General features: G+C 48.0%; 1 long non-coding RNA gene across 2 annotated transcripts in view; it reads right to left on the bottom strand.

The window, feature by feature from the left end:
* Positions 1-1036: 1036 nt before the first annotated feature.
* The window catches only part of LOC311582101, a 56102-nt gene continuing 32096 nt past the window's right edge, over positions 1037-25042 (bottom strand). Inside the window, exons 1-3 of one of the 2 annotated variants that reach the window (XR_014774009.1) lie at positions 10386-10694; positions 2142-2394; positions 1037-1590 (exon numbers count right to left, since the gene is read on the bottom strand). This is a non-coding gene — a long non-coding RNA (uncharacterized lncRNA). Of the gene's footprint in view, positions 1591-2141; positions 2395-10385; positions 10695-25042 lie in introns of those variants that run through there. The other variant, XR_014774008.1, reaches the window with a different exon arrangement.

The raw sequence follows: 25042 nt of genomic DNA, 5'->3' as shown, positions 1-25042 counted from the left end.
CCAGGTGGTGCGGCTAGAAAGCAGGGACCTTCCAGTCCCTTATCACACTGGTACTTTGTTGCCTGGAATAAATAGGCTGCTAGCTGGAAACTTCCGTGGTTTGGGGAGTTCCTGGTCTTACTGGTGTGGGTGATGACAGGGGCCAAGCCCCAGGTCATCCCTTGAGAAAGTGGCTCCCAGAAGAGGTCAGGTATGCAGTGTGGTTCCCGGAATGTTCTGGGAGCTTCACCCTGAGTGTCTTCTGCAGCTAGAAGACACCCCCTCCCCGCCCGCCTTCCACTGAAAGTGCCCAGAGCGAATGCAGTTGCTCACAGCTGAGACCCATAATATACGTTTCGTCTCCATGGCGACCGCAACAAGGCAGGAGAGGAAGCACCACTCAAAGGGACTGCAATCACTGCAAACAGGATCCTGCTGGATCACTTTTAAAGCCCATTCGAGAGGCACTACTGTCTCCACTATTCAGATGGGAGAAACTCCAGTCAGAGGAATGGGGAAGCCTGCCCCAAGTCACTCAGGGTTCTTCTTAGGGTTGCTGTTGCTGCGATGAAACACTGTGACCAAAAGCAAGTTGTGGAGCAGAGGGTTTAGCAGGCTTACACTTCCACAGCATGGGAACTCAAGCAGGGCAGGAACCTGGAGGCAGGAGCTGATGCCGAGGCCACGGAGGGGTGCTGCTTACTGGCTTGCTCTCCATGGCTTCCTCAGCATGCTTTCTTATACAGTGCAGGACCATCACCCATAATGGTCTGGGCCCTACCCCATGAGTCACTAATTAAGACAATGCCCTGTAGTCTTGCCCACAGCCTGATCTTAGGGAGGCAGTTTTCTCAACTGATGGTCCGTCTTCTCCAATGTCTCTAACTTGTGTTAACACAAAACTAGCCAGCATGCTCAGCAACCAGGAGCACTCACATTCAAATGGGAGCCTGAATCCAAAGCCTGCATCACATACAGCTCCAGACATGCAGTCAGTGACCGACTTCATCAAAAACCAGTCTCATTATGTTTAAATCCGACTTGAAATTTAGTCTGGAAGATCTGAGAAATGTTTGTGGAATGCTTTCAGTCCGTATGACCTTCCCTCAGCCATGTGCCTATGGATGCCCGGTCCCTTGGAGCAGTGGTTGGGCAAACTGGTCTCTCAGACCTTCCCGCCTTCCTGTCCTCCCCGTCACTTACATGGCACCTTTCTCTGTTCTTCCTTCATCCCCAGATACAGTCTAAGCTCTTTCCCATCTATTTTGAGGACTAGATCTCCAGGGCTGGCACTGATCCTGACATTTACCACGTTCTCAATTAATGTTGAATGAATGAATGAACGAACGAACGAACAAATAAAGCAATTTCTCTGAGTGGTTTTCTGTATTGAATTTCATAATAAGGAAAGAATTTGGAAAATTCCAGTTCTTCTCCTAAGAGCCCCGTGGCTGAACAGCTACGAGATGCAGGATCCTGGCCAGTCTATCTTTAGTGTAGGGAAAGAGATGTCAATGCGCAAATGAAAGAACTTGCAGTAACTTATTTTGGTTGGTTGGTTGGTTGGTCGGTTGGTTTGATAGCGAGTCTCGGTCGTCAGCTTGACTCTACCTGGAATGAAATACAACCCAGAAATGGAGGGCACACCTGTGATCTGGATCTTCAGGCAGGAAGACAACACCTCTTTGATCCTTTAATCCAAGTCATGAGGCACCTCTAATCTGGGCCACACTTTCTGCTGGAAGCCTACATAAGGACACAGAAGAAGGAAGCTTTTGCTCTTTGCCTGCTCGCCCTCGCCTTGCCAGCACATCCATTCCTTCGCTGGCATTGGAGCCTGTCTCTTCTGCATCCCAGCACATACAGAAGAGCAGCTGAGACACCCAGGCACAGGAGTCTGAGAAACTACTTTTGTGAGGACCCTCTATTGTGTTAGCTTCCTTCAGTGACCTCAAGCTGGGATTCTGGTAGAAGAAACAGGAGGTGATGGAGAAGGCCCAAGACACCCTCACTGGGGAAGCCCACAAGGTTTTCAACTGTACCCAAGGCTTATGCACACACATATGCATGTGGGAGTGAGTGGAGGTACACACTCTGAGTAGTTGATGGCCAATAAGATGGGTGGTTGCCTTCAGACAGGAGTGGAGTGGCAGAACACGTACCTGCTATAGAGAGAAATAGAAGTGTGTAGCGTCTTTCTCGGGAGACGTCTGTGGAGCCACGCTCCTACCCAGCAAACGCCTTGTTGGAGCCACAGAGCCTGGGGTGTGTATGGCAGGCCGACGCTCTGGATCCACTCTGGTGCTTTTCACTCCCACACTCTCTGACGATGGCGATGTTCTAGCTGTGAACGGTTCTAGTTGTGAACCCCTTCCTCGTCTTCCATGGTGGCTTCATCTAAAGGCTATAGATTCTCTGGAGATGAACAGATGACTCATTTTTATTCTTTGGCTTTTGTTTTGTTTCGTCTCTCGACACGGGGTCTCCTATAGCCCCAGCTGGCCTCAGACTCACTTCGTACCAGACAAAGGCTCTGAACTTCTGACCCTCCTGTCTCTACCTCCTGAGTGCTAGGATTATAAGCATGTGTCACCATGCCTGGCTTACGCCGTGCCAGAGATTAAACCCAGGGCTTTGTGCATGCTGGGCAAGCACTTACCCAAGCCCTGCATTCTTCTTGAGTAATAAAATAAATCAGTCCAAATCTAGTAGAATACCTCAGAGGCCGCCTAATGTGCCTGCTTTTTTATTTTAAAGGATGAAGAGATTGTATCCCAGAAGAGAGAAATCGTTTTCCCGGAGTCGCACTGCTGGCAGAAGGAAGCAGCGAACCCATGCATCCTGAGGCCAGGTCCAGCTCTCTTGTTCCAATACCACAGTGCAGCCACCCAGGATAGCAAACTTGATTTACGCGATCACCTGTAGGTTTTTTACAGTCTCCAACCTGGGCTCTCCAGCAGCCCTTGAGGTGTAGAAGCACCCCTCACATCACACACACACACACACACACACACACACACACACACACACACACACCCCGACCTCAGCATCACCAGCCGATTGGCCGCTCCACCATGGAGCCCAAGTCTCCCACTGTGAATCGTCTCTTAAAAGAGTTTTACATCTGCTTCAGGGAAATTTACTGGCCTCAAGTTACCAGCTATAATTTTGGTCATTTGGGGAAAATAATGATGCTATAGTCGTCACTTTCCAAATGTTTCAGGAACCTGACCCCAATCAAGAAACCTCTCCATAAATCAGCTCAAAGGCCTCGTCCGTTCCTTGCCTTGCTGCTCAGAAGGTCGCAGCTCTGAGTCAGTGTCTGGGCTGAAGAGAGCATCCAACTCACACTGGAGATTTTCATAACAGCTGCCATTGTTCAAAGAGGGATTCATAACTCTCCATGGGCTCCAGGGAACGGGCCCGAGCCAGACCCGCTATTTATGTATGTTTGCTTGCACAGAGCGCTCTACGGTTTTCAGGAGTTGTTCTTTCAATGTGGGAGCTGTACAGGTCTCCTCGCCCTGCTCCTGCCTGTGGACCTCACCTCACACCAAGCACTCCTTGCTGACAAGCTGTTAGAAGTCTTCTTTGGCCCTTGATTTATGTTCAGACAGCCAGGATCACTGTGCATCGAGACAGAGGTCATTAAGAGCAAAAGCAATGGCCAATTCTTTGAAAGCCTTTGAGCTGGGCCTAGAGCCACTCATTAATTCATGCCCTGCAAAAAAACAACCCTGTGAGACAGGTATCCTGAGGAAACTGAGGCACAGCATGAGTAGGTCATACAGTAGTACACAGGAGAGCTGGGGGAAAGTCAAGAAGTCTGTCCCAGTGATCCCCTTCATTAAGAAAAGAGATTTGTTTTCTGTGACTCGGATACCGTACAACTCGTCCTCTTGACGTGCACAGCTCCATGGGTCTTGGCACACTCTGAGCTGGGTAGTTGTCATCATCACTGTCTAATTCTAGGACAAGCAGACCCTGTTCGCATTCATAAGCATTCCTAACCCTGTTTCTTCAGTTCATTGCTGTCACACGTCTATTCTCTGTCTCTGTGGATTTTTCTTTCTTGGAAACTTCACATAAACGGAAACACGCAATAGGTAACTGTTGGCATCTGGAAGCTTTTTAAGGTCCAGTCATGTGGTAGTATCAATACTTCATTCTTTTTACAGACAAATAACACCTCATTCAATGGAGACATTTGTTTTGTTTATCCATTTATCAATGGATAAACGTGTATCCATCTGATGGGCATCTGGGTGTTTCCACTTTTTTTTTGCTCATTATGAATAATGCTGTTGTATTGGTTGCTTTTCTCTTTTTTGAAGGGGTGTGTGTGTGTGTGTGTGTGTGTGTGTGTGTGTGTGTGTGTGTGTGTGTTGCAGCCAAAAAGGGCAGGGCCAGCTCTCATGACTCCAGGGCCTCCCGATTACTGCAGGTGGAGGGGGTGGGCATCACCCTTGGGTCCAGTCCATCTCACAGCAGATGGATGGTGGGCCAGCTCTCCCTTGCTCTCACCCTCGGGGCTGACTCACTCATGCTGTCTCCATCAGAGCCAGCTCTACTGTGCTGCCCAGGAAAGGCCTTTTAAAGGAGCAGCAAGTGCTCTTAACCGCAGAGACATCTCTCCAATCCCTGGCTACTTTTCTCATTGCTGTGACAAAAAAAATACCTGGGAAAGTGGGATATGACTTTCTCACGTACTCTGGTGCCTCACATTTGACCATGTCCCCTGGATGGGGAGATCTGGTGGCACTCAGAAGAAGGACAGCAGGTTACCGAGAAGAGACTTGATACCCTATGAGCATATACAGGGGGAGGTAATCCCCCTCAGGAACAGTCATAGGGGAGGGGAATAAGGGGAAAATGGGAAGGAGGGAAGAATGGGAAGATACAAGGGATGGGATAACCATTGAGATGTAACAAGAATAAATTAATAAAAAAAAAGAACTGAAAGAAAATACTTGGGAAAAGGCGACTTAAAGGAGTGGCAAGGTTTGTTTACACCTACAGTTTGGATAGAGCTCATCATGGTGGGGCAGGCATGGCGGCAGAAACATGAAGCAGCTCGTCACATCCAGGATCATGAGTGGAAGTGGGAAGGCGTTGGAGCTACATTAGGAACCTTCTAGGCCTCCTCCAGCAAGGGTTGACCTCAGGGGCCTATAGCCTTCTAAAATCACAGCCACAAGCTTGGAGTCAAATGTTCAAAGATAAGAGCCTGTGGGGTCACTTCACCTTCAAAAAGCAATAGCTGATGTAGTAAAGTATGCCAAATTATTCAAATCATGAGTTGGTTTCCATCTTCTTAATGACCAGTGATGCTGAATATCTTTGTGTGTGTGTGTGTGTGTGTGTGTGTGTGTGTGTGTGTGTGTGTGTGTGTGTGTGTTGACTATGTGTACATGTCTCTCCTTCTTGGAGAAACACCTATTCAAATTGTTTTCCCATTGGCGTGCATATTTTTCTTGCTAATGTTGAGTTAGAAAGATGTTTTAAATAGATATTCTGAACGTGAGTCTGAACTGGTTAGTTTTCTCATTGCACCAACTGAAAACCTGAGAAAACAACTTGAAGGCTTTGTTTTGGCTCAGGATTTCAAAGAGTTTGATCCACAGCTTATTAGCTCCACGTGCGTGGACATCAGGTTCGTGTGACAGAGCAGGTTCTTTACTTGTGGTGGCTAGGACACAGAGGAAGAGGAAGGAAACAGGGGCCAGGAAGACCCTTCAAAGCTGAGCCCTATAACCCATCCTGCAGCAAGGTCCCACCTCCAAAGTCTCCACTACCTCATACATAGCAAAGCACCACTGACTTGGGACAAAGCATTCAGTGGATGAGTCTGTGAAAAAAGTCCCCCATCAGTCCCTTTCTTGATGGTATCTGCTGAGGCACAGAGGTCTACGTTTGGCAAAGTTCAGTGCCTCTCCTCTTTGTCTTGCTTGCTTATATACTCCGTGTCATGCCTGAGAAGGCTTTGCCTAGCCCAAGGCCGTGAAGAAATGCCTTGTCTTTTTCTCTAAGAACTTTAAGGTTCTTAGAGTTCATATTGGGTCTATACTCCATCTTGAGTGAGGTTTTTATCCAATGTGAGTTAAAGGTTCGACTTTAGTCTTTGCACATAGACATCCAGATGTCTTAGCACTGTTTGTTTAGAGGCCTCTTGACTGACACTGTTGAGGGATGAGAGAGAGAGAGAGAGAGAGAGAGAGAGAGAGAGAGAGAGAGAGAATATTACATTTCTGGCCTCTTCTTAAGCCCTCAGATGTCTAAAAGCCTAGCCAGTAGTGATTTTTCCATCTGCCCTTAAAAGCTGAAAATCCTCCCTAGGAAGAAGATAAGGAGTCTGATTCATGCTTTAAAAACAAAACTCCGTCATGGGAGAGGGAAGACATTAGCGCAAGGATAAGACACTGCTGACATAACCACGTGCTCTCATTACCTCAGAAATGGGATCTAGAAGTCCCTGACTGAGACTCACTTTGAGTGAACGTACAAAGTGATATGGTCAGCCGAGACGAGGCTCCAGTTTCAGAGCTACAATCATTTCTCTATCCTCCCTCCGAGATCTCACACCGTAATTTCCTGCGCCGTAATTATTAATACAAGAAAACCCAACCTGTCAGGCCCTACCTTGCCCATTAGTGACTCAGTCTCCAGCTCTTAGCCACTCCTTGGGTGCACAAGACAGGAGTTGGGGGAGGGGTTACAGCCCTACCCCCTTCAGCAAGCATGTCTTCAGCCTCAGAGGGTCTGTGGTCTGATCCAGTTAGTCACTTAGCTTTGCTCCCCCAAGGCAGTGACCCACACCATGAGGAAATTACACAGCCTCGGTTCTCAGAAATGACTCCTTCAGAGTAGGAACAGTGACAGCTTGGAGAAAATGCCACATGAAAAGGGAATTGCTTACACTGTTCAAGTCCCAACTATTACTTTTTAAGAACCCTGAAAGGACTTACTTTTCTTCCTTCTATTTTCATCGTGTGTTACTTGCTCATATCACCCCTAGAAAATACAGGAGAGTAGCATTTGTTGTTATAATGAGCTACCTTCAAATCTCTCCCATAAAATCCAATGAAAATGTTCCGAGGCAATGAGCAGCCTTCCCAGAAGTCATCCTGTGTCCCAGGGTCTCTCTTCTCGTGTCTTTGCCACTCTGTCTTTGCTCAGATTCTCTACTTGATCCTTTCCACACATCCAGGGTGCAAAAAAAAGATCTGAGCGACATTGCACTCTGGTGAGCAAAACTGAGTCAGGCGGACACAATGGACTTGAAAGATGCTAGTTAGGATGACGAGGTCTTCTCGGTCCAGAAGATGAAGGAAATGTGGACTCTCAGCAGTTTCTATGACAACTGTAAAGCTAGAGACTATATCGCCATGATGACACAATCGCTATGACCCTTCCAAGCTACCCTAGTGACTTTGCACTCAGAAGGGTCTCCATAGTCACCTGCCCTCATGACATGTGACTAGGTTTTTTATATACTTATTTTATTTATATATGTGCATATGTGTGAGTGGGAAAGAAAGAATATCATATGTATGTGTGTTGGTAACCATGAAGGCCAGAAGAGGGTGTCAAGTCCCCTGGAGCTGGAGCTATGGGCGATAATGAGCTCTGATCACCAGCCCTCAACAATACCAAGAGCTCTTAAGCTTTGAGCCATCTCTCCAGCCCCTACTTGACCAGATCTTTAATGAAAAACTCTGAGGTGGGTGGATGAGGTTTACAGAAGGTGAGGCTGCCAAACAATATTCTCCAATCTCCTTAAACTTGATCAAAAGTCAAGAAAAGATTCCAAGGGGCTGAGAGAATGGAGAGATTGGGGGGCAGGGGGGTAGAATACAACTAGTTTATCCCAGAGGGCTGAGCAAAAAGGCAACACCGGATGTGAAGCCCTGGATCAAGGTCTGGAGATGTTATAAGAAGCATTAATGAACTGATCAGTCTAGGCATCAAGGAGCAACAGCCATGAGTCACATAAAGAAAGATGCCCAGACATCGTGGAGCTCCTGATGAAAAAGCATGTTGCTACCTTACTTCAAGCCTTAGCCCCAACTATTGATGTCCTAAAATATACATGACCTCCTGCCCAGAGGTGGCACCACCTTCCATGGGTTGGGCCCCTCCCACATCCATCACTCATCAAGAAAATGCTCTACAGAGTTGCCTACTGGCCAATGAGATAGAGGAGTTTTCTCAGTTGAGGTTGTGTACACCTCAGGCTGGAAAACATCCTCAGGGTCCTCACAGAATCTAGGCCATGGTACCAATGCTACAACAAATTCCAGTCTTTTCTCTAGTGGAGAGGAAAACTAACATGAGAAAAGACTAAAACAAGCACCAAGAACATGAGCAAAACAAATTGGCAGCACTTGGGGATGTGTGATTGCATGATAAACTCTCAAGACCCATTTACAAAGCTGGCGAGGTAGCTCAGTTGCTTAAATACTTGTTGTACACACATGAGAACGTGAGTCTGATCCCTAGCTTTCACATAAAAGCCAAGTGTCTTAGTTGTGTTTCTACTGTGGTGATAAAACACCATAAACAAAACAACGTGGGAAAGAAAGAATCTAGTAGGTATATACCCAACATTACAGCCCATCATCAAAGGAAGGCAGAGCAGGAACTCAAGGCAGGAACCTTGAGACAGGAACCGAAAGCAGAGACCATGGAGGAGTGCTGCTTACTGGCTTGCACCTCATAGTTTGCCTAGCCTGATTTTTTTTTATACACCCCAGAACTGCCTACCCAGGATTGGCACCACCTCCCATGACTTGGGCCCCTCCCACATTCATCTTCAATCAAAAAAAAAATGCCCAACAGACCAATGAGATAGAGGAAGGTTCCCTCTTCCTGGATGACCCAAGCTTGCATCAAGCTGACAAAAAAAAAAAAAACAAAAACAAAAACAAAAACAAAAACAAAGCATACACTACACATGATGTAAGAAAGAACACAAATCCCACAATCTGGCCCACTGCTTTGACTTTGACTGAGAAGGGTAAACAGCTGACAGCACCAAAGAGTGAGGCCAGAGGAGGTGCCAAAAAAAGAGGTGGGGTTCTCAAGCCAAACTACTATTCAATTTGGCTTTCCTTATGGTCTGGCCCTTCTGTCTCGGGGCATGGCAGGAATACTCTTCTATTAGAAAACCACTTGAGTCAGAGGCTTAGTTATCCAACACCCTGAGTGTTGACAAACACTCCTAATTCCCTCCGCTTGGCTAGTGGGCACCAGTGGGCATCTACAGGTGTGAATGAAGCCACATAGCGTCCATGACTGAAGGTGCCAAGCAGGTCCGGCTGGCATCAGTATTTCTAGATGCTCCTCCCTCAGGACCCATTTCCAATGGGTCAACTGGGAGACCCTGCTGCTAAGGGTCATAGAAAGATGATAAAGGGAAAAGTACCAAATTAAGGAGACTGGAGTAGACTCCTCAGGGTGGCGGTTGTTGGACCCTTTGCTTCATGGGCTAACCCCAAGAAGACACAGCGTTTCCTCCATGCTTTGAAACTAGAAGCCTAGGGTTTCTTTCTTTCTTTCTTTTTTCCTTCCTCCTGCCACCCCCATTTTCCCCCATGTATATTTGTGTGTGGCATATGTACATGTGCTTCTGTGGTGGGGGGGCACATGTATATGGACCCCTGTATATGTGCACAATCAAGTAAAAGGCCAAGTTTGAGACTAAGAATCTTCTTCAAAAGCTCTTCCAGGTCTCAGTCAGACTCAGAGCATATGGGTACGGCTGTAGCTGTAGCCCATAGCTTTCTCTTGTGTCTGCCTTCTAAAGCTGGAATTACATGGGAGGTGCCACACACACACACACACACACACACACACACACACACACACACCTGGCATTTATCTGGGTTCTGAGGATCCAAATTTCAGTCCTCTTGTTTGTGAAGCCAGCCTTTTAGCCCCGGAGCCCTGTTTACAAAGCTGTTTTGTATAAGCTTTACAGGCTGAAGGGTTTTCAGGGAAGGACTTACTACAGCAGATGTCAGTTATTCCACCTTAAACAAGGCTTGGAAGGTAGAGAACACGTAATTACATGAAGAATATTAGCATGAGCTGTCAGACTTGCCCCTTGTGGACTTGTCTGTTTATCTTTGGACAGCCCTGCGGACAGACACTAGCTAAAGAATTCTCCGGGCTCTTCCTTTTCTTGTCTCTACCTCCCAAGTTCCACAAGAAGGCTCCTGACGAGACCAGTTTTCACCATTTCTTTTCCTGGGTAAGAAGCGGAGCCGTGGGGGGTTGGGGTGGGGGGCGGCTTTGCTATCCTGGGAAGCCATGAAGCACAGCACAACAGGCCTGCCCCACTCCAAAGCCAGAAGCCAGAGGTGTCTCAGAGCGGGGCTGGAACAGAAGCTCATGGTCACACACACCTGAGGGTTTGACAGCCAGGGACAGTGAGTCCAGATGTAATTTATCAGTCAGCTGTCCCCTTTTTCCAGAGGTCTCGAGGGGAGGTGCAGGAACAGCATTCCAGACGCTTCTTAAACAAGCCCTCTTGACCACCATGCAGGTCGTATGTAGCAGGAGCCACAAGATGATATCAGAATTTCCTACCTGAGAGTCTTATGCTGTGTCCCCAGGACTTGAGAATAACAACTCAACCCTCCTTTCTGTGACAAGCCTTGGAAAAAACTGCACTGAGACTGGCTTGCAGGAAACTCCAAGAGCCACATCCAAGGCCAGGTCTGGGAGGAAGTGAAAGAACAGCCAGTACCTCCACCTCCTCCTCTTCCTCCTTCTCCTCCTCCTCTTCCTCCTCCTCTTCCTCCTACTCCTCCTCCCACAAACCTCTGTTCTCCTCCCCTTCCTCTCCCCTCCTTCTTCCCTCCTCCACTCCCCTTTCCTCTCCTCCTCTCACTGTTCCTCCCTCATCTCCATCCTGCTGCCATTCCTGCTGCTGCTTCTGGGGCTCCTGTTTCCTCAGCCACTTCCAGCAGTTCCTCTTTCTAGCCTGAGCTTGGGTGAGAATTATGGGATTGCTATGATCACTCCAGCCCAGCATCCAAGGCCTGATGGCTTCTGCCCTGGCAGCCCCAGCCTAAAGAGAAGCCAATTGCAGTGACAATAAAACAAAGTCCTTGGCAGCTGGAGGCCTCCAGTCTGTGAGCTGAAGCTGAAAAACGGGATTTGGAGCCAACTCGAACTCTAGCTCCTTGGGAAGTCTTGGAGCTGGCCCATCGCCTTCCCTGCATCTGGTTCCAAAGACATTTTTCAGCCCAGCTAGGAAGGCCATGACAGTCCAATATGGCCTACTCCATTAAGCCTTGAGAAATGTATGTCTGAGGCTCAGCCATCTAGACAGAGAATCTTCTGGAAGGGAAGGAAATGAGCTTTCTTTTATTTGGCTGGCTTTGTCAATCAAACCAACAACTATTTATAGAACACTGCTTTGTGCAAGATCATTACTCAAAACTCATGGGCTCAAAGCATCGTTTCAAAACGTCTACTTTCTGTCAGACCCTGTGCTGAGAACATTCATGAACAGAGGTCTCAGAAAGCCCTGACTGCTGGAGAGAAGAGGCTTGTGAGGGTCAGCTACCTGCAGCTTCTGAGAACCACAGGATGCACTGGACTCAGCATCATTCGTTCAAAGAAGGTTTCCACTGTCCTCTGCAGAGACATCTGAACTGTCTTCCTTCATTCCACTGGCATTGCCTGGGGACCCACTGTAGCCAACCAGGGACAGTGAATCCACAATAGGATGCCATCTCACTTTGGTGACAAGAGAAGGCTCTATAGTGGCCTGTAAGTGCATGGTAACCACGCCCTGCTTTTTAGCTCATCTTCCTCTTTAACGTCTACCCTGATGCCTGAGAAAGCACAGCTCTTAATTTTACTATTTCCCTAAGGACAGAAGAAAGACAGCCAGCAGCTAATTCCACATGACAGAACCAATGTGAGTCGTGGCCCCACTGGGAGCAGAGGGCTTTGAGACGCACGTCCCTTGGCCCCCAGCACTGCCTCGGAACCTGTTATGGTTTGAATACAAAGTGTCTCCTGTAGGCACGTGTTTGATGACTTAGTCCCTAGTCAGCAGTGGTGTTTGGGAAGCTCATGGAACCTTTAAGAGGCAGACCCTGACTAAATGAAGTATGTCACTTGGCATGGGCTTGAGGGTCTATAGCCCAGCCCTACTCTCTTTCATATGGCTGAAAATGTGACCAATCAGTGTTTCTACTGCCATGCCATGCCTTCCCCACTGCTGTGGACTCCAACCCTCTGGAACCATAAGATAAAATAAACCCTTATGTCCTTAAGGGTCACCATGTTTTGTAACAGCAACAGATGAGCAACTGATACAGAAGTAACGTCAATCACCATGGCAACCAGTCTTTCTTTCAGGTCAACTGATCTTCAAGAGGTCAGATGAAATGACCATGTCCACCATTAAGGCAGATTTCTTCCTGGCCTTGGAGAGTGGAAGAGAAAGTTGAGAGAACAGTTACCTTCCCACAGAAAGCCAGACCTTGAAGGCACCCACACACAAACACCTGATCATTCCCCACCACTGGCCTTCCCCTGGTTTTCTCTAAGTAAATCCAAAGCCCTTCATGGCAGGGACTTTTCCCCAAGCTTCCTCTGTGACACAAACATCCAGGAAGCATTAAGTTGAATCAGGAAAACTGAAGAAAAGAGGGGTAGATGGGGTCTAAACTGGGAACACAGTCGATGATGAGCAAAAAGATGTTTCTATGTCATCTATGGCTCGTTCTAGCTCAGAAGCTGAAAGCAACACATAAGTGTACTGTGGCCTGGTCAAAATAGCACAATGGCAGTAATTATAGGAATATTATGAGCAACATCAGGAAACCAACATCAAGGCTCAACAGTTAAGAGCAGTGGCTGTTCTTCCAGAGGACCTGGGTTCAGTTCCCAGCACCAATATGGTGGTTCACACCTGTCTGTAGCTCCAGAGGTTCTGCTACCCTCTTCTGGTCTTCATGGGCACTGAACCCATTGGTGCATATACATACATGCAGACTAACATTTACATACATGAAGGGTTGTTTTTAATCTTTTTAAATAAACAAATACTTTTTAAAAACTAATGTTGTACAGCACCCTATTTTATGGCAGAGACCTTCCATCATGGCCAAACAATGCTGGCCATGGCAGACCTGAAGCACAAATGGCGCACACACACACACACACACACACACACACACACACACACACACATGCACACGCACACGCATACATGCACATATGCACACACACACACGCACACACACGCACGCGCGCACACACGTGTGCACACACACACACACACATGCATGCACACACACACTGACCCGAAGAACCCTCAGGGAGAAAGCTGCTCACCTTCTAAGCCCAAACTGTCTCAATTTTCATGCCTGCCTGGAGTGAAAAATAGCCTTTTTTGATACCTGCTTTGTGTGGGTCAGTCTTTGCAGTGAACATGAGAAATTTGGGGGAAAGCATGATCTAAAATTACTATTGATTTTTTTTCAGAGTCACTGTTTCATTTATTTTGAAATTTTGAAAAGCATTGAGAAAAATGAAGAAATGCCACAAATGAGGCTGCTTCTGTCCAGACATGCTCCCTGGACCCAAGAGAGCGCACTGGAATGCAGAAGAGGTTAAAAAGAAGAAAAGAAAAAGAAAAAAAAACTATGCCCCTTCTGTAGTGGATGTACACATGTTTTTGTTTTGATCCTGAGTGTGGGATGGGGAACAGACTTGTGAGAGAACAGGTGACGTTTATCCACTAGAAGATGAACCACCTCATGTGGGGGCTTGGTTTTTCCCAGATGAAACACATCCTAGTACAGACTCTGAGAGGATGTGTGTGTATTTGTGTGTGTGTGTGTGTGTGTATGTGTGTATCCAAATTAAGAGGTGGAGGCTTTTGGGGTCTTGGTATTGTTTGGCTGTTCATGGCTTCACTTTAAGACACTCCTAGAGAGAACTGCTCCAGAGAACACTTCAGGGCTGTGGGTTCTAGCTGCTGTTCCAGGTTCCAGCTGCAACTTTGGTGCAATTGCTGGTCTGCTGAATTCCAGGAACTGAGTCCCAAAATGTCTACTTCTCCTGTTCCCATTAACCTCTTTTCTCTCCTATCTAGGGTAGGCAGGTTAAAACAAAAGTGTAGAATTAAAGAACCCCAAATAAAGTAGGTGTGAAAAATGTCGAAGCCTACACCCTTCTCATCGCCCTTCTGTCAGCTGCCAGTCTCTGGGAATGCTGAGCTGGGGAGCTAAACTCCACCACAGGCTACTGTGAGCAAAGCATGGCGCTCTGCAGCCAAGGACCCTGGCCAGGTGTCCCGGAAGTGGGCTCACTAGAGGCTTCATTGCCAGAAGGAAGGTGGCCCAAATGGGAGAAGTTGTTCTGTCACCCAGGCAGTGCCAGAGCAAGATTTAAACTTGGGTCTTAAACAGTCACAATTTAGTCTTCTGGCCACCATGTTGTATAGCCCCTCTACCATCTGTTTTTAAAGGGAAACAGGGTAGTCTGACCTGTCATCACTGTGCTGGGCCTGCTTACACACACACTCATCTCAGCCACTTGAACGATGGTCTTCTGCATTCGTGTGCTGCTTTCCTACCTCTCAGTTAGCTCATCTGCACAGCCAGGCCTGAAGGTCTCGGGACCACCTGGTGACTCTTATCTGCAAAATATCTGTAACCACCTGTGTTGCTGAGGATGCTGGGAAAGCATATGAGCATGGCTCCCGTACCTGCACCAGGAGAGCCCCACCATGACTCCCTGGGGGCCACAAGACATCTTTCTGTTCTTATGTTGCACCTAAACAAAGATCTGACACACCATTGCTGCCTTCTGTCAGTGACGTCAAGGTCCCTGAGTCTTAGCTGAAAGCCCGGCCCTACCGTGGGCATGGAGCTTGTCTCTAATTGCCAAATTCACCCTGTAGGAGCACAGGGGAATCCCAGGAAGAAACACAGCCCAGGGTTCCAGTTCCTGTACAAACCCACTTGGAAAGACCCACTCTAGAATTAGGCCAGGATATTTCTTATCCCCGATATTATGCCTGGCATCTGCCCTTCTACAAGGTCTCAGGTAGGCACTTAACATTGTTTGTAGGGGTTGGGGCGGGGTGCTAGAACACCAGAACAGTTCCATGATCAAGCCCCTGTGCTCAGTAGATCAGGCTGGGACAACCCAGTGACAACTCTCAAAACATACAGAGCATCTTTATTGTTCTTGTTGTTGTTGTTGTTGTTGTTGATGATGATGATGATGATGATGATGATGATGATGATGTTTTGGTTTTTCAAGATAGGGTTTCTCTGTGTAGCCCTGGATGTTCTAGAACTCACTTTGTAGACCAGGCTGGCCTTGAATGCAGAGATCTGCCTGACTCTGCCTCCTGAGTGCTGGGACTAAAGATGTGTGCCCCCATACCTAGCTACAGAGCACTTTCTTTTCCTGACATTCACTCTGGAGCTCTGATCCTCACACCCATACCCATGGCTACAAGTCCATGAGGAATCCAAGCCCCTGGCACAGCAATCGTTCCACACTGAGCAGTGAGTGCAGTGACAAGCCACAGGCCACAAAATCCCACTCTGCGCTCAGCCTCATGGAATGGTGGGGATAGTGATCTTTATCGCTTTCTGATTCTTTGAAAGTTCATGTGATAGGTGTGGATACTTTCCAGTTACCAAGATAAGACGTCTTAACTTGGAGAATCGACTGACTCAATGTTCCATGGCTTGATGGTTTCCAGTTCATATAATTTCATTCTCTCTCTCTCTCTCTCTCTCTCTCTCTCTCTCTCTCTCTCTCTCTCTCTCTCTTTGTGACTCTTTGGTCCTTGATCATTGCAAACAGGAAGTTTCCAGACATTAGGGAAAGGTTCTCACTTCACTGACTTGGTAGCACGTGTACAGTAAGAGCTCAGAAAGCTAAAGAGGGCGGCTGTGGAGTTCAACACGCTCTCGTCCTTGCCTGGACACTTTCCTGTGTGGCTTTGACCAAGTTTCCAGCCTTTTCTGGGCCTCAGTTTCCTAGGTTTTCAAATCACCGTTTGTTGGGGTTGGAGCCTGACTGCTTCTCGGTTGGGTTCCTTTGATTCCAAGGATAGTTCCTGTTCTGTGGGGTGTAAGGAGGCTCTGCAGCACACATATGGAACCCGGAAGGCAATCTTCGGGAATCAGCCCTCTCTACCTACCGTATGGGTTCTAGAGATTGAACTCAGGACATTAGGCTTAGCAGCAGGCGCCTTTACACCCTGAGCCATCTTGCCAGCCTCACTAGAGGAGAGCCGAGTGTGGGAGTTAGAGGAACCTTGGTTGAGTCATCTAACCTCTTAGTAGCTAAGCAACACTAAGGTGTCATAACAAAAAGGTTCCTCTCCTGAACCTGACTGGATGCAGGGGAGCAGGCTAGCAGGCTTCTCTTAAAGAAGCATCACATTCAACTTATGACTAAGGAGACATTTAGCCCTGAGCAAAAACAAATTAAAGGGGAAGGGAACTCAAAAGATTGCTGTTCGTCGGTGGGGTGGCAGACATAGTCCCCTGACCACAACCTGTGGAAGTATGTGATGGATGAAGTGAAGGTGGATAAAGGTGTGATGGATACAGCTGAGGGATGCTTTCAGCCCCTCCCACTCCTCTCCCGCCCACCCCACCCCACCATCTCCATCTCCACTGCCCCTCCATCTACCCTCAGCTCAAGGCCAAAGGTGCTTAAGAAAGCTCCAGCCCTGAGGCACCGGCCTCCGGCCTTGACCAGAAGCTGCAGAGGCCGGGTGAGCATCTGTTCTGGCTTCTCTTGGTTCCCCTGTTCCACGGGCCATTTCATCTTCAGCCCTTTAAAAGCTTGGTACAGAGCTTCTCAACTGGACTTCACTGACCGGTGGGTGGAGGGGTTGTGACAAAGGCCCTTACTTCCTTATGAGGAAGCCGGGAATGGAAGCAGAGGGGGTGGTGCCGAAGCCCCAGGGCCCCCTCTGCTAATCCACAGCCCTGGCAGCTCCCCCTCTTGCAGGAGTAAATTTATGAGCAGAGGCTGAGGGGGAGCTGAGGTTACCGAGACTTCATTACTCTTACAAAATATACTATGGGACATTTACTAGTGTCCCGTGAAGTGTGGCCATCAATCAGGGGCCCCACAGCGCCTGTCAGAAGAAATGAGAAAGGTGCGTGGGCTCACGCCCGCTGTGGCCTTTAACCAGGAGCTGGTCCCTGAGCAAGGCCATGGAGCTAGGCACAGCTACCCCACTGTCCACCCTTAATTGCCCTCCTGACCTCTGGCAGAGGGCAGGGCTGTCCCCAGTCTGATGTTCTCAAAGAAAACACAGAGCAATTTCAAATGCACAGTATCACACATTAAATGTCTCCTGGAAATAATATTTCCTCTGCCAATTTTACTCTCCCAGCCCTAGGGACCTACAAAACTTCAGCACAGTGTGATCGTGTTTCTAATATATATATATGAAGGAAATACACCCGAAGGTTAATAGTGATTTTCTCTGGGTGGAACAATTACAGGTGATTTTTATTAACTTCTTTATACCTACCTGATTTTCCACACTTTTTAAAAAATAAAAATGTGTTACTTTTATAGTCAAAGGAAAAAAACACAACTTCTTTAAAAAAAAAAAAAGAACAATCATAGAGAGAAATGTGTCCACGCAGCTTGTGAAAAGGTAAGCTGATCATCTACATGGTCCACAGTTAGCCACATTTCCAGAACAGAACACCACACAGTGCTGAAGAAAGGCAGTGATGGTGTGGGGGTGCAATAATTATTTTTTTAAAGGCAAAGAGGCCTATTTTGTATGTATTTGTTGATTAATAGTACATAAAAAACAGATAAGAATAATGCCTACAAAGAAGTTATGTTCAAGTGAGAGCTTAGGACTATTTTTCTTTTCCTCGTGTGTATTTTCCAAGTCTGAGGTGGTGTGTTAACGGTTCTGTTGGGATTTTTAAGTGGTAGAAAAGAGAAAATGCAAACAGGGTCTGGGTTCCTACTCCTTCCTGCTCTGGTCAAGTAACACACACACACACACACACACACACACACACACACACACACACACGTGGTCTTGTCACATGTGAAAAACGGGAGTCCCAGGGTGGGCTCCGAAACGTTGGAACGATCAAAAACCATCCCTTTCCCTGCTGAACTCAATGGAGTTTCCAACTTTGAAACTGGGTAATGAGTCTTGGCCCCTGACCAGGCCTCTAAATGTTCAAAGTGGCCTTCCCCTCTCAATTAGCTAACCTGAGGCCTCTGAGGTAGGTCAGCAGGCAGCCAGCCGCTGCTAGTTTACAGAGGGTAGGAGAGGAGATGCCCCTCCCACAGCCAGGCAGAGGCCCTGCTCTCGCCTATGGCAACTCCGCGGGCTTCTCACACGCCTCCTGAGTTCAGGACAATGCCCGAGAGCAGGTATGCGAAGAACCTTTAGAAGGCCCAGGACCCAGAGCCTTTTGCTCTCCCATGCACTGTTTCCTTCAGACGTTAGTCTACCCAGAGGAAGCCGGGTGGCTGGGGTACCTCCTGGCTGCTCACAATACCCACTGTGGCCAGCCCTCACAGACCCCCCTCCCCCAACAATACACATGAGTTACCCCTCTGCCCTGAGCCAAGAATTTAAAGATAAATGGACCGTCTTCAACAAAGGCGTTCCTCAATCACAGGAGAGGAGTGTCTTCTGCCAGAGTTGGGTTTTGTAGGTTTGGCGGATCCATCTACCGTAGTTCTCACAGGCAATCGCCGCCCTGACCTGGCTGGGAATGGGGCTGCTGAACTGACGCCTACCCGCACTTCGCCTGTTTCTCTTTCACTTTGCATTTTGAACGGTTTCATCATATTTGAAATTCAGTAGCATTTGGTTTTGATTTTTAAAGAAGTTTAAACACACGCACTCTCTCTCTCTCTCTCTCTCTCTCTCTCTCTCTCTCTCTCTCTCTCTCTCTCTCTCTCTCTCTCACACACACACACACACACACACACACACACACACACACTTTTGCCTCAAAGCAACGTGTTCCCTTGGCAGCCAAGTGGGGCCTGGCCATGTTAAGACCTTTATTGAGAAGATGAGCTGGTCAGCTATGGTGTGTTTAGAAGTTTAAAAACAGCTAAAAGACAGAGCGAGGGTTTTAAGGGGTGGGATGCTGGTCCTAGGGTAGAGGTGGCAAGCACTCCAGATCTACTGAAAAGTACAAGCCTGCTCTTTTCAATGTCCTTTCCCAGAACAGTGTTGCCAGTTCAATTCCAAGGTAAACACCGAGCTCAGATCCTCGGCAGTTCGGGAGAGCAGCCTGTCCTCCTGTCAGGATCTGGTTAAACACGTGTATCTTCAGGGGAGCCATTGGCAGGCCACTATGAGCTCTAGGAGACACCGGGCACCAGCCTCCACATGCCTTCCAGAGTCGGGCAGCCCCCTCATGCCTGCCCTGGGTGCCACTCTCTCATAGGGCAATGGTGGGGTGTCTGTGCAGTGCTCCAATCTGGTCTTGAATCTAAAGGGGAAGGAGGCAGGTGAGAGGAAATGCTCACAGCCCGAAGGGCACCGCTGAGAGAAAGAACTGAGGAGGATCGCTTGACTAGAGTTCAAAGTGATAATGTTTAGACCAGAGGGGAGGTGATCTAGGGGAGAAACATGAGCCCTCCGGCAGTAAATCCTGCGATCTGCTGTCGGTGCAAAGAATATGGAAGCCCATTTCCTTTCTCCTCCGGGAAGGCTGCTTAATTAAGAGCTCTCAGGGTAGTTGGCTTCTCCTCATAAATCTCAGAGAGCTGTAAAACTTCAATGTAAGTGTACGCATGAGTGTACCCAGGGTGAGTGGAAAAAAAGAACACCAGAAGGTCTGTTCCGAGTGGCTCTCACACAGGCATCCACCTCAGCCCTCTAGTGCCTAACGTTTCCCCTCTCTGGGAATGGCGACAGCAAAGTCACCTCTCCCAGTTCAACGTGTGGATGGATGTCAGCGCAAGGCACTCTAAATGAAGAAACAGGATCCCTCGTCTATAAGGACTTTAATCACTGCCTGCAATCGAGGGAGCAAAGAACCCAAGCCCAGGCCCCAGATGACAGTTGCAGATGTCAGGAGCGGCTGCCATCCCTCCCAGCACACATCCCAGGGTACCCCAGTTTTCTCTGATGAAGCTGCCTCAGAACCTGGAGCTTGAGAGCTAAAGGTGGAGCTATTCTCCACTGAGGAGGACTTAATTTCCAGAGTGTAGCCTGTTTCTCTTCCAGAAGAACCCACTCTCTGTCCTGGCTTATCTGATGGCGGGCGCCTTAGGCGGCAACTTGTCATTTTCCACAGATGCAGCATTAACATTTGGGGAACCATTGGGGGGGGGGTGGGATTGCTGAGGAGCCAGGAATACTAAAACCAAAAGAAATGCAAGCTGCACGCAGGAGGGAAGACCGAGCAGTTGATCCCAGAACCCTGGAACTACAGTGAGCTTTTCTTTGCATATGAAGAAAATACTCTGGGGTGGTGTTTTCTCTCTGTACCATATGTTCACGCTCATGGTGGCTGGATCTCATGACATTTCGCAGAATAGAAAGGGCAGGACTCTTGTTCCACATGGCAGAGGGGAAGCAGGAAGAGCAATTGTGACTCCACCTCTGCCAGGTTCTCATAGTTCTGGGTCAACTACAGTAAGCAATTTTGAGGCGCCGGAAGTGAGGGAGAGTTCAGGGTGCTCCATTTTTCACCTTGGGTCTATCGGTGAGTAGCACTGTATGACACATGTGTGCATGTTGCTCTGACTTTTGAGACCTAGATGCCCTTGACATAGGGCATACCTGTGGCAGGGTTGGATGACCTCTCAACTCACTTTATCCCCTAAAGCCTAGATTCCAGGTGATAGTGTGAGAGACTGTGAGCGTGAGGTGGGGCACATTTCAATGTCATTCGAACCCACAGGCCACAGACATCCACAGAAAACTAAGAACCCAACACAAAATCATAACCTTACATAAAATATTAGGAAGGGCCGCAATAGTGTTTTGGTTTGGTTTTCAGTAACTCATTTATGTAGTTCTTCAGCACGGGCATTGGAGATGATGCAATGTCAGAAAGTCATATGCCCCTCCCCCCTGTAGAAGGTCCTCCTATCCTCTTACTGGACCTCACTTCGCTAAGGAAACAGGAGAGAACGCTGGCTCGCTAGACTTTTTTCTGGACAGGAAGTGGCTGAGATACAGGAAGTGGGATACAGGAAGTGGCAGAATCTCCAAAGGATTCTAGGCCATAAGTCTCCTGTCCTTACACCCAGAGGGCCATAACATCACTGAAAGGTTATTGAAGGTTGCCACCCCCCTCTTATTTGTATTTTATTTCTTTTTACAATAAATATACATTATTGCCGAGTATGGTGGCACACACCTTTAATCCCAGCACTTGGGAGGCAGAGGCAGGCGGATCTCTTGAGTTTGAGGTCAGCTTAGTCTCCCAAGTAAGTTCCAGAACAGCCAGGACTACACAGAGAAACCCTGTCTTTAAAAGCAACGAAACAAATAAACAAACAAGAAATGGCTGGTGTGCCACTCCCTAATCTGAGCCAGCATTTCATCTTCTTAGGAATTGGTGTCTCTCAAATGTACCAGTCTCCATACCTTAGAGGCAAGCTCTCCAGACCAGGAGCGCCTCAGAGCGTGTCCCAAGTGTCCTGCCCCAGAGGTAACCCAGGTTTCTGCAATTAAACAACTCCCCCCCCCCCAGAAGTAGGATCCGCTCCAAACCATCAGGGACTGTCAAAGGCAGCTAGCAGTTCTCCTATGCCCGCCCCCCATCTCCTCACAAAGGAAGACACTGACTGCCCTATCAAGTCACACCGAGATGAGACCTGCTCCCTTCCTGTGTGGCGTTTCATTGCCCAGCTTCTGTGCTGACAGCAAGGTGCTAGACCTAGTAGCCCTGTGGCTTTGCAATCTCAGCAAGGCACTTTCTCATTTCCTCAGTCCCTGCCGTCCCGTCCCCGCAACCCTTCACACAGTCGAGTTCCCAGGACCCAGGAGAAGGCTAGCGCATCCTGCCTTCACTAGTTCCTTGTACAAGTTGCTCAGCCTTTCTGAGCCTACCTTTTCTCAACTGCAAAACAGAATTGAGAATAACCTGCCTTAGGGGTGTTTTGTGGCTTAACTGGGGTGTCCATGAAGCACCTGTCCCGTTGGTACTCAGGGGTCCTAGTGGGGTGTGGTAAGCTGGAGATGCTGTTACCAATGTAACTGCGCCCTTCTCTTTGTCCCGTGTCACAGCCACGTCTTCAGTCCACAAAAGTCAGTCTCCTGCGGGGCGTGGTGGCGCACGCCTTTAATCCCAGCACTCGGGAGGCAGAGGCAGGCGGATCGCTGTGAGTTCGAGGCCAGCCTGGTCTACAAAGCGAATCCAGGACAGCCAAGGCTACACAGAGAAACCCTGTCTCAAAAAAAAAAAAAAGTCAGTCTCCTGAGGAAGGTTCCATTTGTTTGCCTTGAATTTCCTCTTCCCGTTCACTGCTTCCTGCTGCTACTGGTGCAGGTAAAATGAGGACACTGTGGAACAGCTCAGGGCTGTTTGTTTGTTGTTTTAAGATAGAAGTCTCCACTATATAGCCCAAGCTAGCCCTGAGCCCATAACACCCTGCTCTACCTCCTCCTGAGATACATTCCATGACAAAGTGGAGCCAGCTTTTCTTTCTCTCTCTCTCTCTCTCTCTCTCTCTCTCTCTCTCTCTCTCTCTCTCTCTCTCTCTTTCTTTTTGTATGCACATGCTGTGTGTGTGTGTGTGTGTGTGTGTGTGTGTGTGTGTTCATGTGTGTGCACACACATGTGGGCCAGAGGAGGATGTTGGGTGTCTTGCTCTAAAATTGTCTGCCTTATCCCCTTGAGATGGGACCCTTCCGTGAACATAAAGCTATGTTACCAGTTGCCAAGGCTCAGCATCCCTGTATCACCAATCCGCTGCCCAGCACTGCAGTTAGAGCACTGTGTAGCCATACCCACTTCTCACATGGATGCCGGGGCAGCTTTAAGAGAACTTAAGCCATGCTACTATGCGTAGCCTATCAAAGAAACAGGAACCCCCAGGTCTCAGACTCCAGACTCCAGAGCCAGGCAAAACAGCCCCACCTCTGTAGAATGGAAAGGCCCAGAGACCTGGGCAGGTACAGATGTCCTTTTTAAAGCATGCTTTCTCTACTCAACTCCAGATAGCTGTTCTTAATAAGAACATGGAACATATGGTTGCCATGGTACCAGTTATCCATAAAGAGGCCAGAACATCTGGATGTGATATTTTCAGTTTTGGGGTTTTTTTTTTAAGTGTCACCATGTGGCACATTTGGTAGAGAAATATGCTAAAATAACCCAATAACTTAATATCTATTAATATCTATTCCTAGGAACCAGTTACTACAATTATGTCTTCTTTATGTTGAGGAAACTGAGGCCCGAAGTCATTCAAGTGAACGTGGGGTGGGGAGAAGCCCAGCACATGAGGGGTTAAAGTAGAAACTATAGACTCTTGTGTTGAATAAAAGGAGACAGGACCAATTTTTTCTACCATAACAGTAAATTGGCCCCAAATTAAGCCAATACCCAGTTCTTATTGCTTCTGCGAAGCATTAATAAAGCATGACATCTTCTGAAATGGGGGAGGCCAGCTGCTCGGGGACATGTCAGAAAGCTTTTTACGGGCTTGGAGATGTTCCGCCTTAGTGAGTTAACCGAGTCCACCGCAAGCACGCAGAGAGGGAAAGTGCCCGCTCCCAGCTGGGTTCAGAAGTCTACCCACCACCAGGAGCCGGGCCATGCAGTAGCTGGCTCTCCGGGCGTTAATGGCTGCGGCCTCCCAGAGAACACTCTGGAATATTTTAGGTTTATATTTTGCAGATGGTGTGCCAAGTCCTTCCTTCATTCTGCCTATTAGATGGCTAGTTTCCTTTTCCTAGTTAAAGGATTAACTAGAATTATCAGTAATCATAAGCTTCTCCCACAGGCAGGTCGAAGGAAATGAACGGAAACTGCCTCAATAAGGATGCCGGGCAGAGCCACAGAGCAACGCCTGGATGGAGAACTCTCCCTGGCATAGCAGCCTAGCAGGGGGAATTAGAACCACCGTGGAATGCAGGCTGAGCCAGAGAGTTCTACAGGGCTCTGCTCAGAGCACGGCTTACAGACAAATTCTCCCAGGACGTCAGGGAGCCGTGACTCCCTCATCTTCGTCACGGGATGCCCTTCACACGGCCTCACACCTAGGTGGCCTTGGTAACTATTGAAAGATTTGGTGATGACTCAATTCTAAAGGGCTTGGGGTTTATCTCCTGTGTAAAGCATCTCTGTGACATGCCGGGCGTGATGCTTCTGTGTCACAGGACGGTGTCATGACTGCAACTGTAACAGAGAGAGAGAGAGAAAAAAAAAAAAAAGCTGGGTGCTTGGAGCAGCATCAAAAATAGCACATGCTATGTGCTAATACTAAATGATGGTCTTGTGTCAATGTATTTATAATATGAATAAGTATTCATTGTACATTTCTGTCAATTTGACTATCTTCATAAATGAATAATCACATTCCATGGTACAGTGATTTTTTTTTATTCAGTTGACACAGGTGAAGGGATGAGTAGCTGCCTCAAGTTCACTCCTACAGCAGCATGTGATCATGACCCTTTGTCATTTGTTCCACGCCATCATTCATAACCGTAACCTTCAGTAGCTGCCTATTGGCGCTAATGGAATATTCCAGACTTTTTGGTGGCACAAAAGTCAAGAAGACCTCATCCTTGCCCTCAGGAAACGCGAAATAAATGAGACCGATGATGGCATTGCCACAAAACAAAGCAAATGTCACTGCGAGGAAGAAGTGGGGCGAGCTGGGTTAGCAAAAGGCTCTCCTTGCTGACCCTGTCCTCGACAGTTACTTCAGTCAGCACTCTCCAGCACACACACCCTGTCACACCACAGATGGGTTTGGAGGCAACTAATGTCTGGCCCTCCCTGAGGAGAGTCTAGGATGCCTAGCCTCCTTCTCTCTTCACTTCCTGTTGCAGACTATTCATAGGTATGATTCATGAGGCATATAGAAT

The sequence above is a fragment of the Acomys minous genome (genome assembly GCF_964271855.1).
Source record: "Acomys minous genome assembly, chromosome: 13".
Taxonomy (NCBI): Eukaryota; Metazoa; Chordata; class Mammalia; order Rodentia; family Muridae; genus Acomys; species Acomys minous.
Note: the sequence above shows the minus strand (reverse complement) of the source record. Positions and strands in the feature narration are given on the sequence as shown.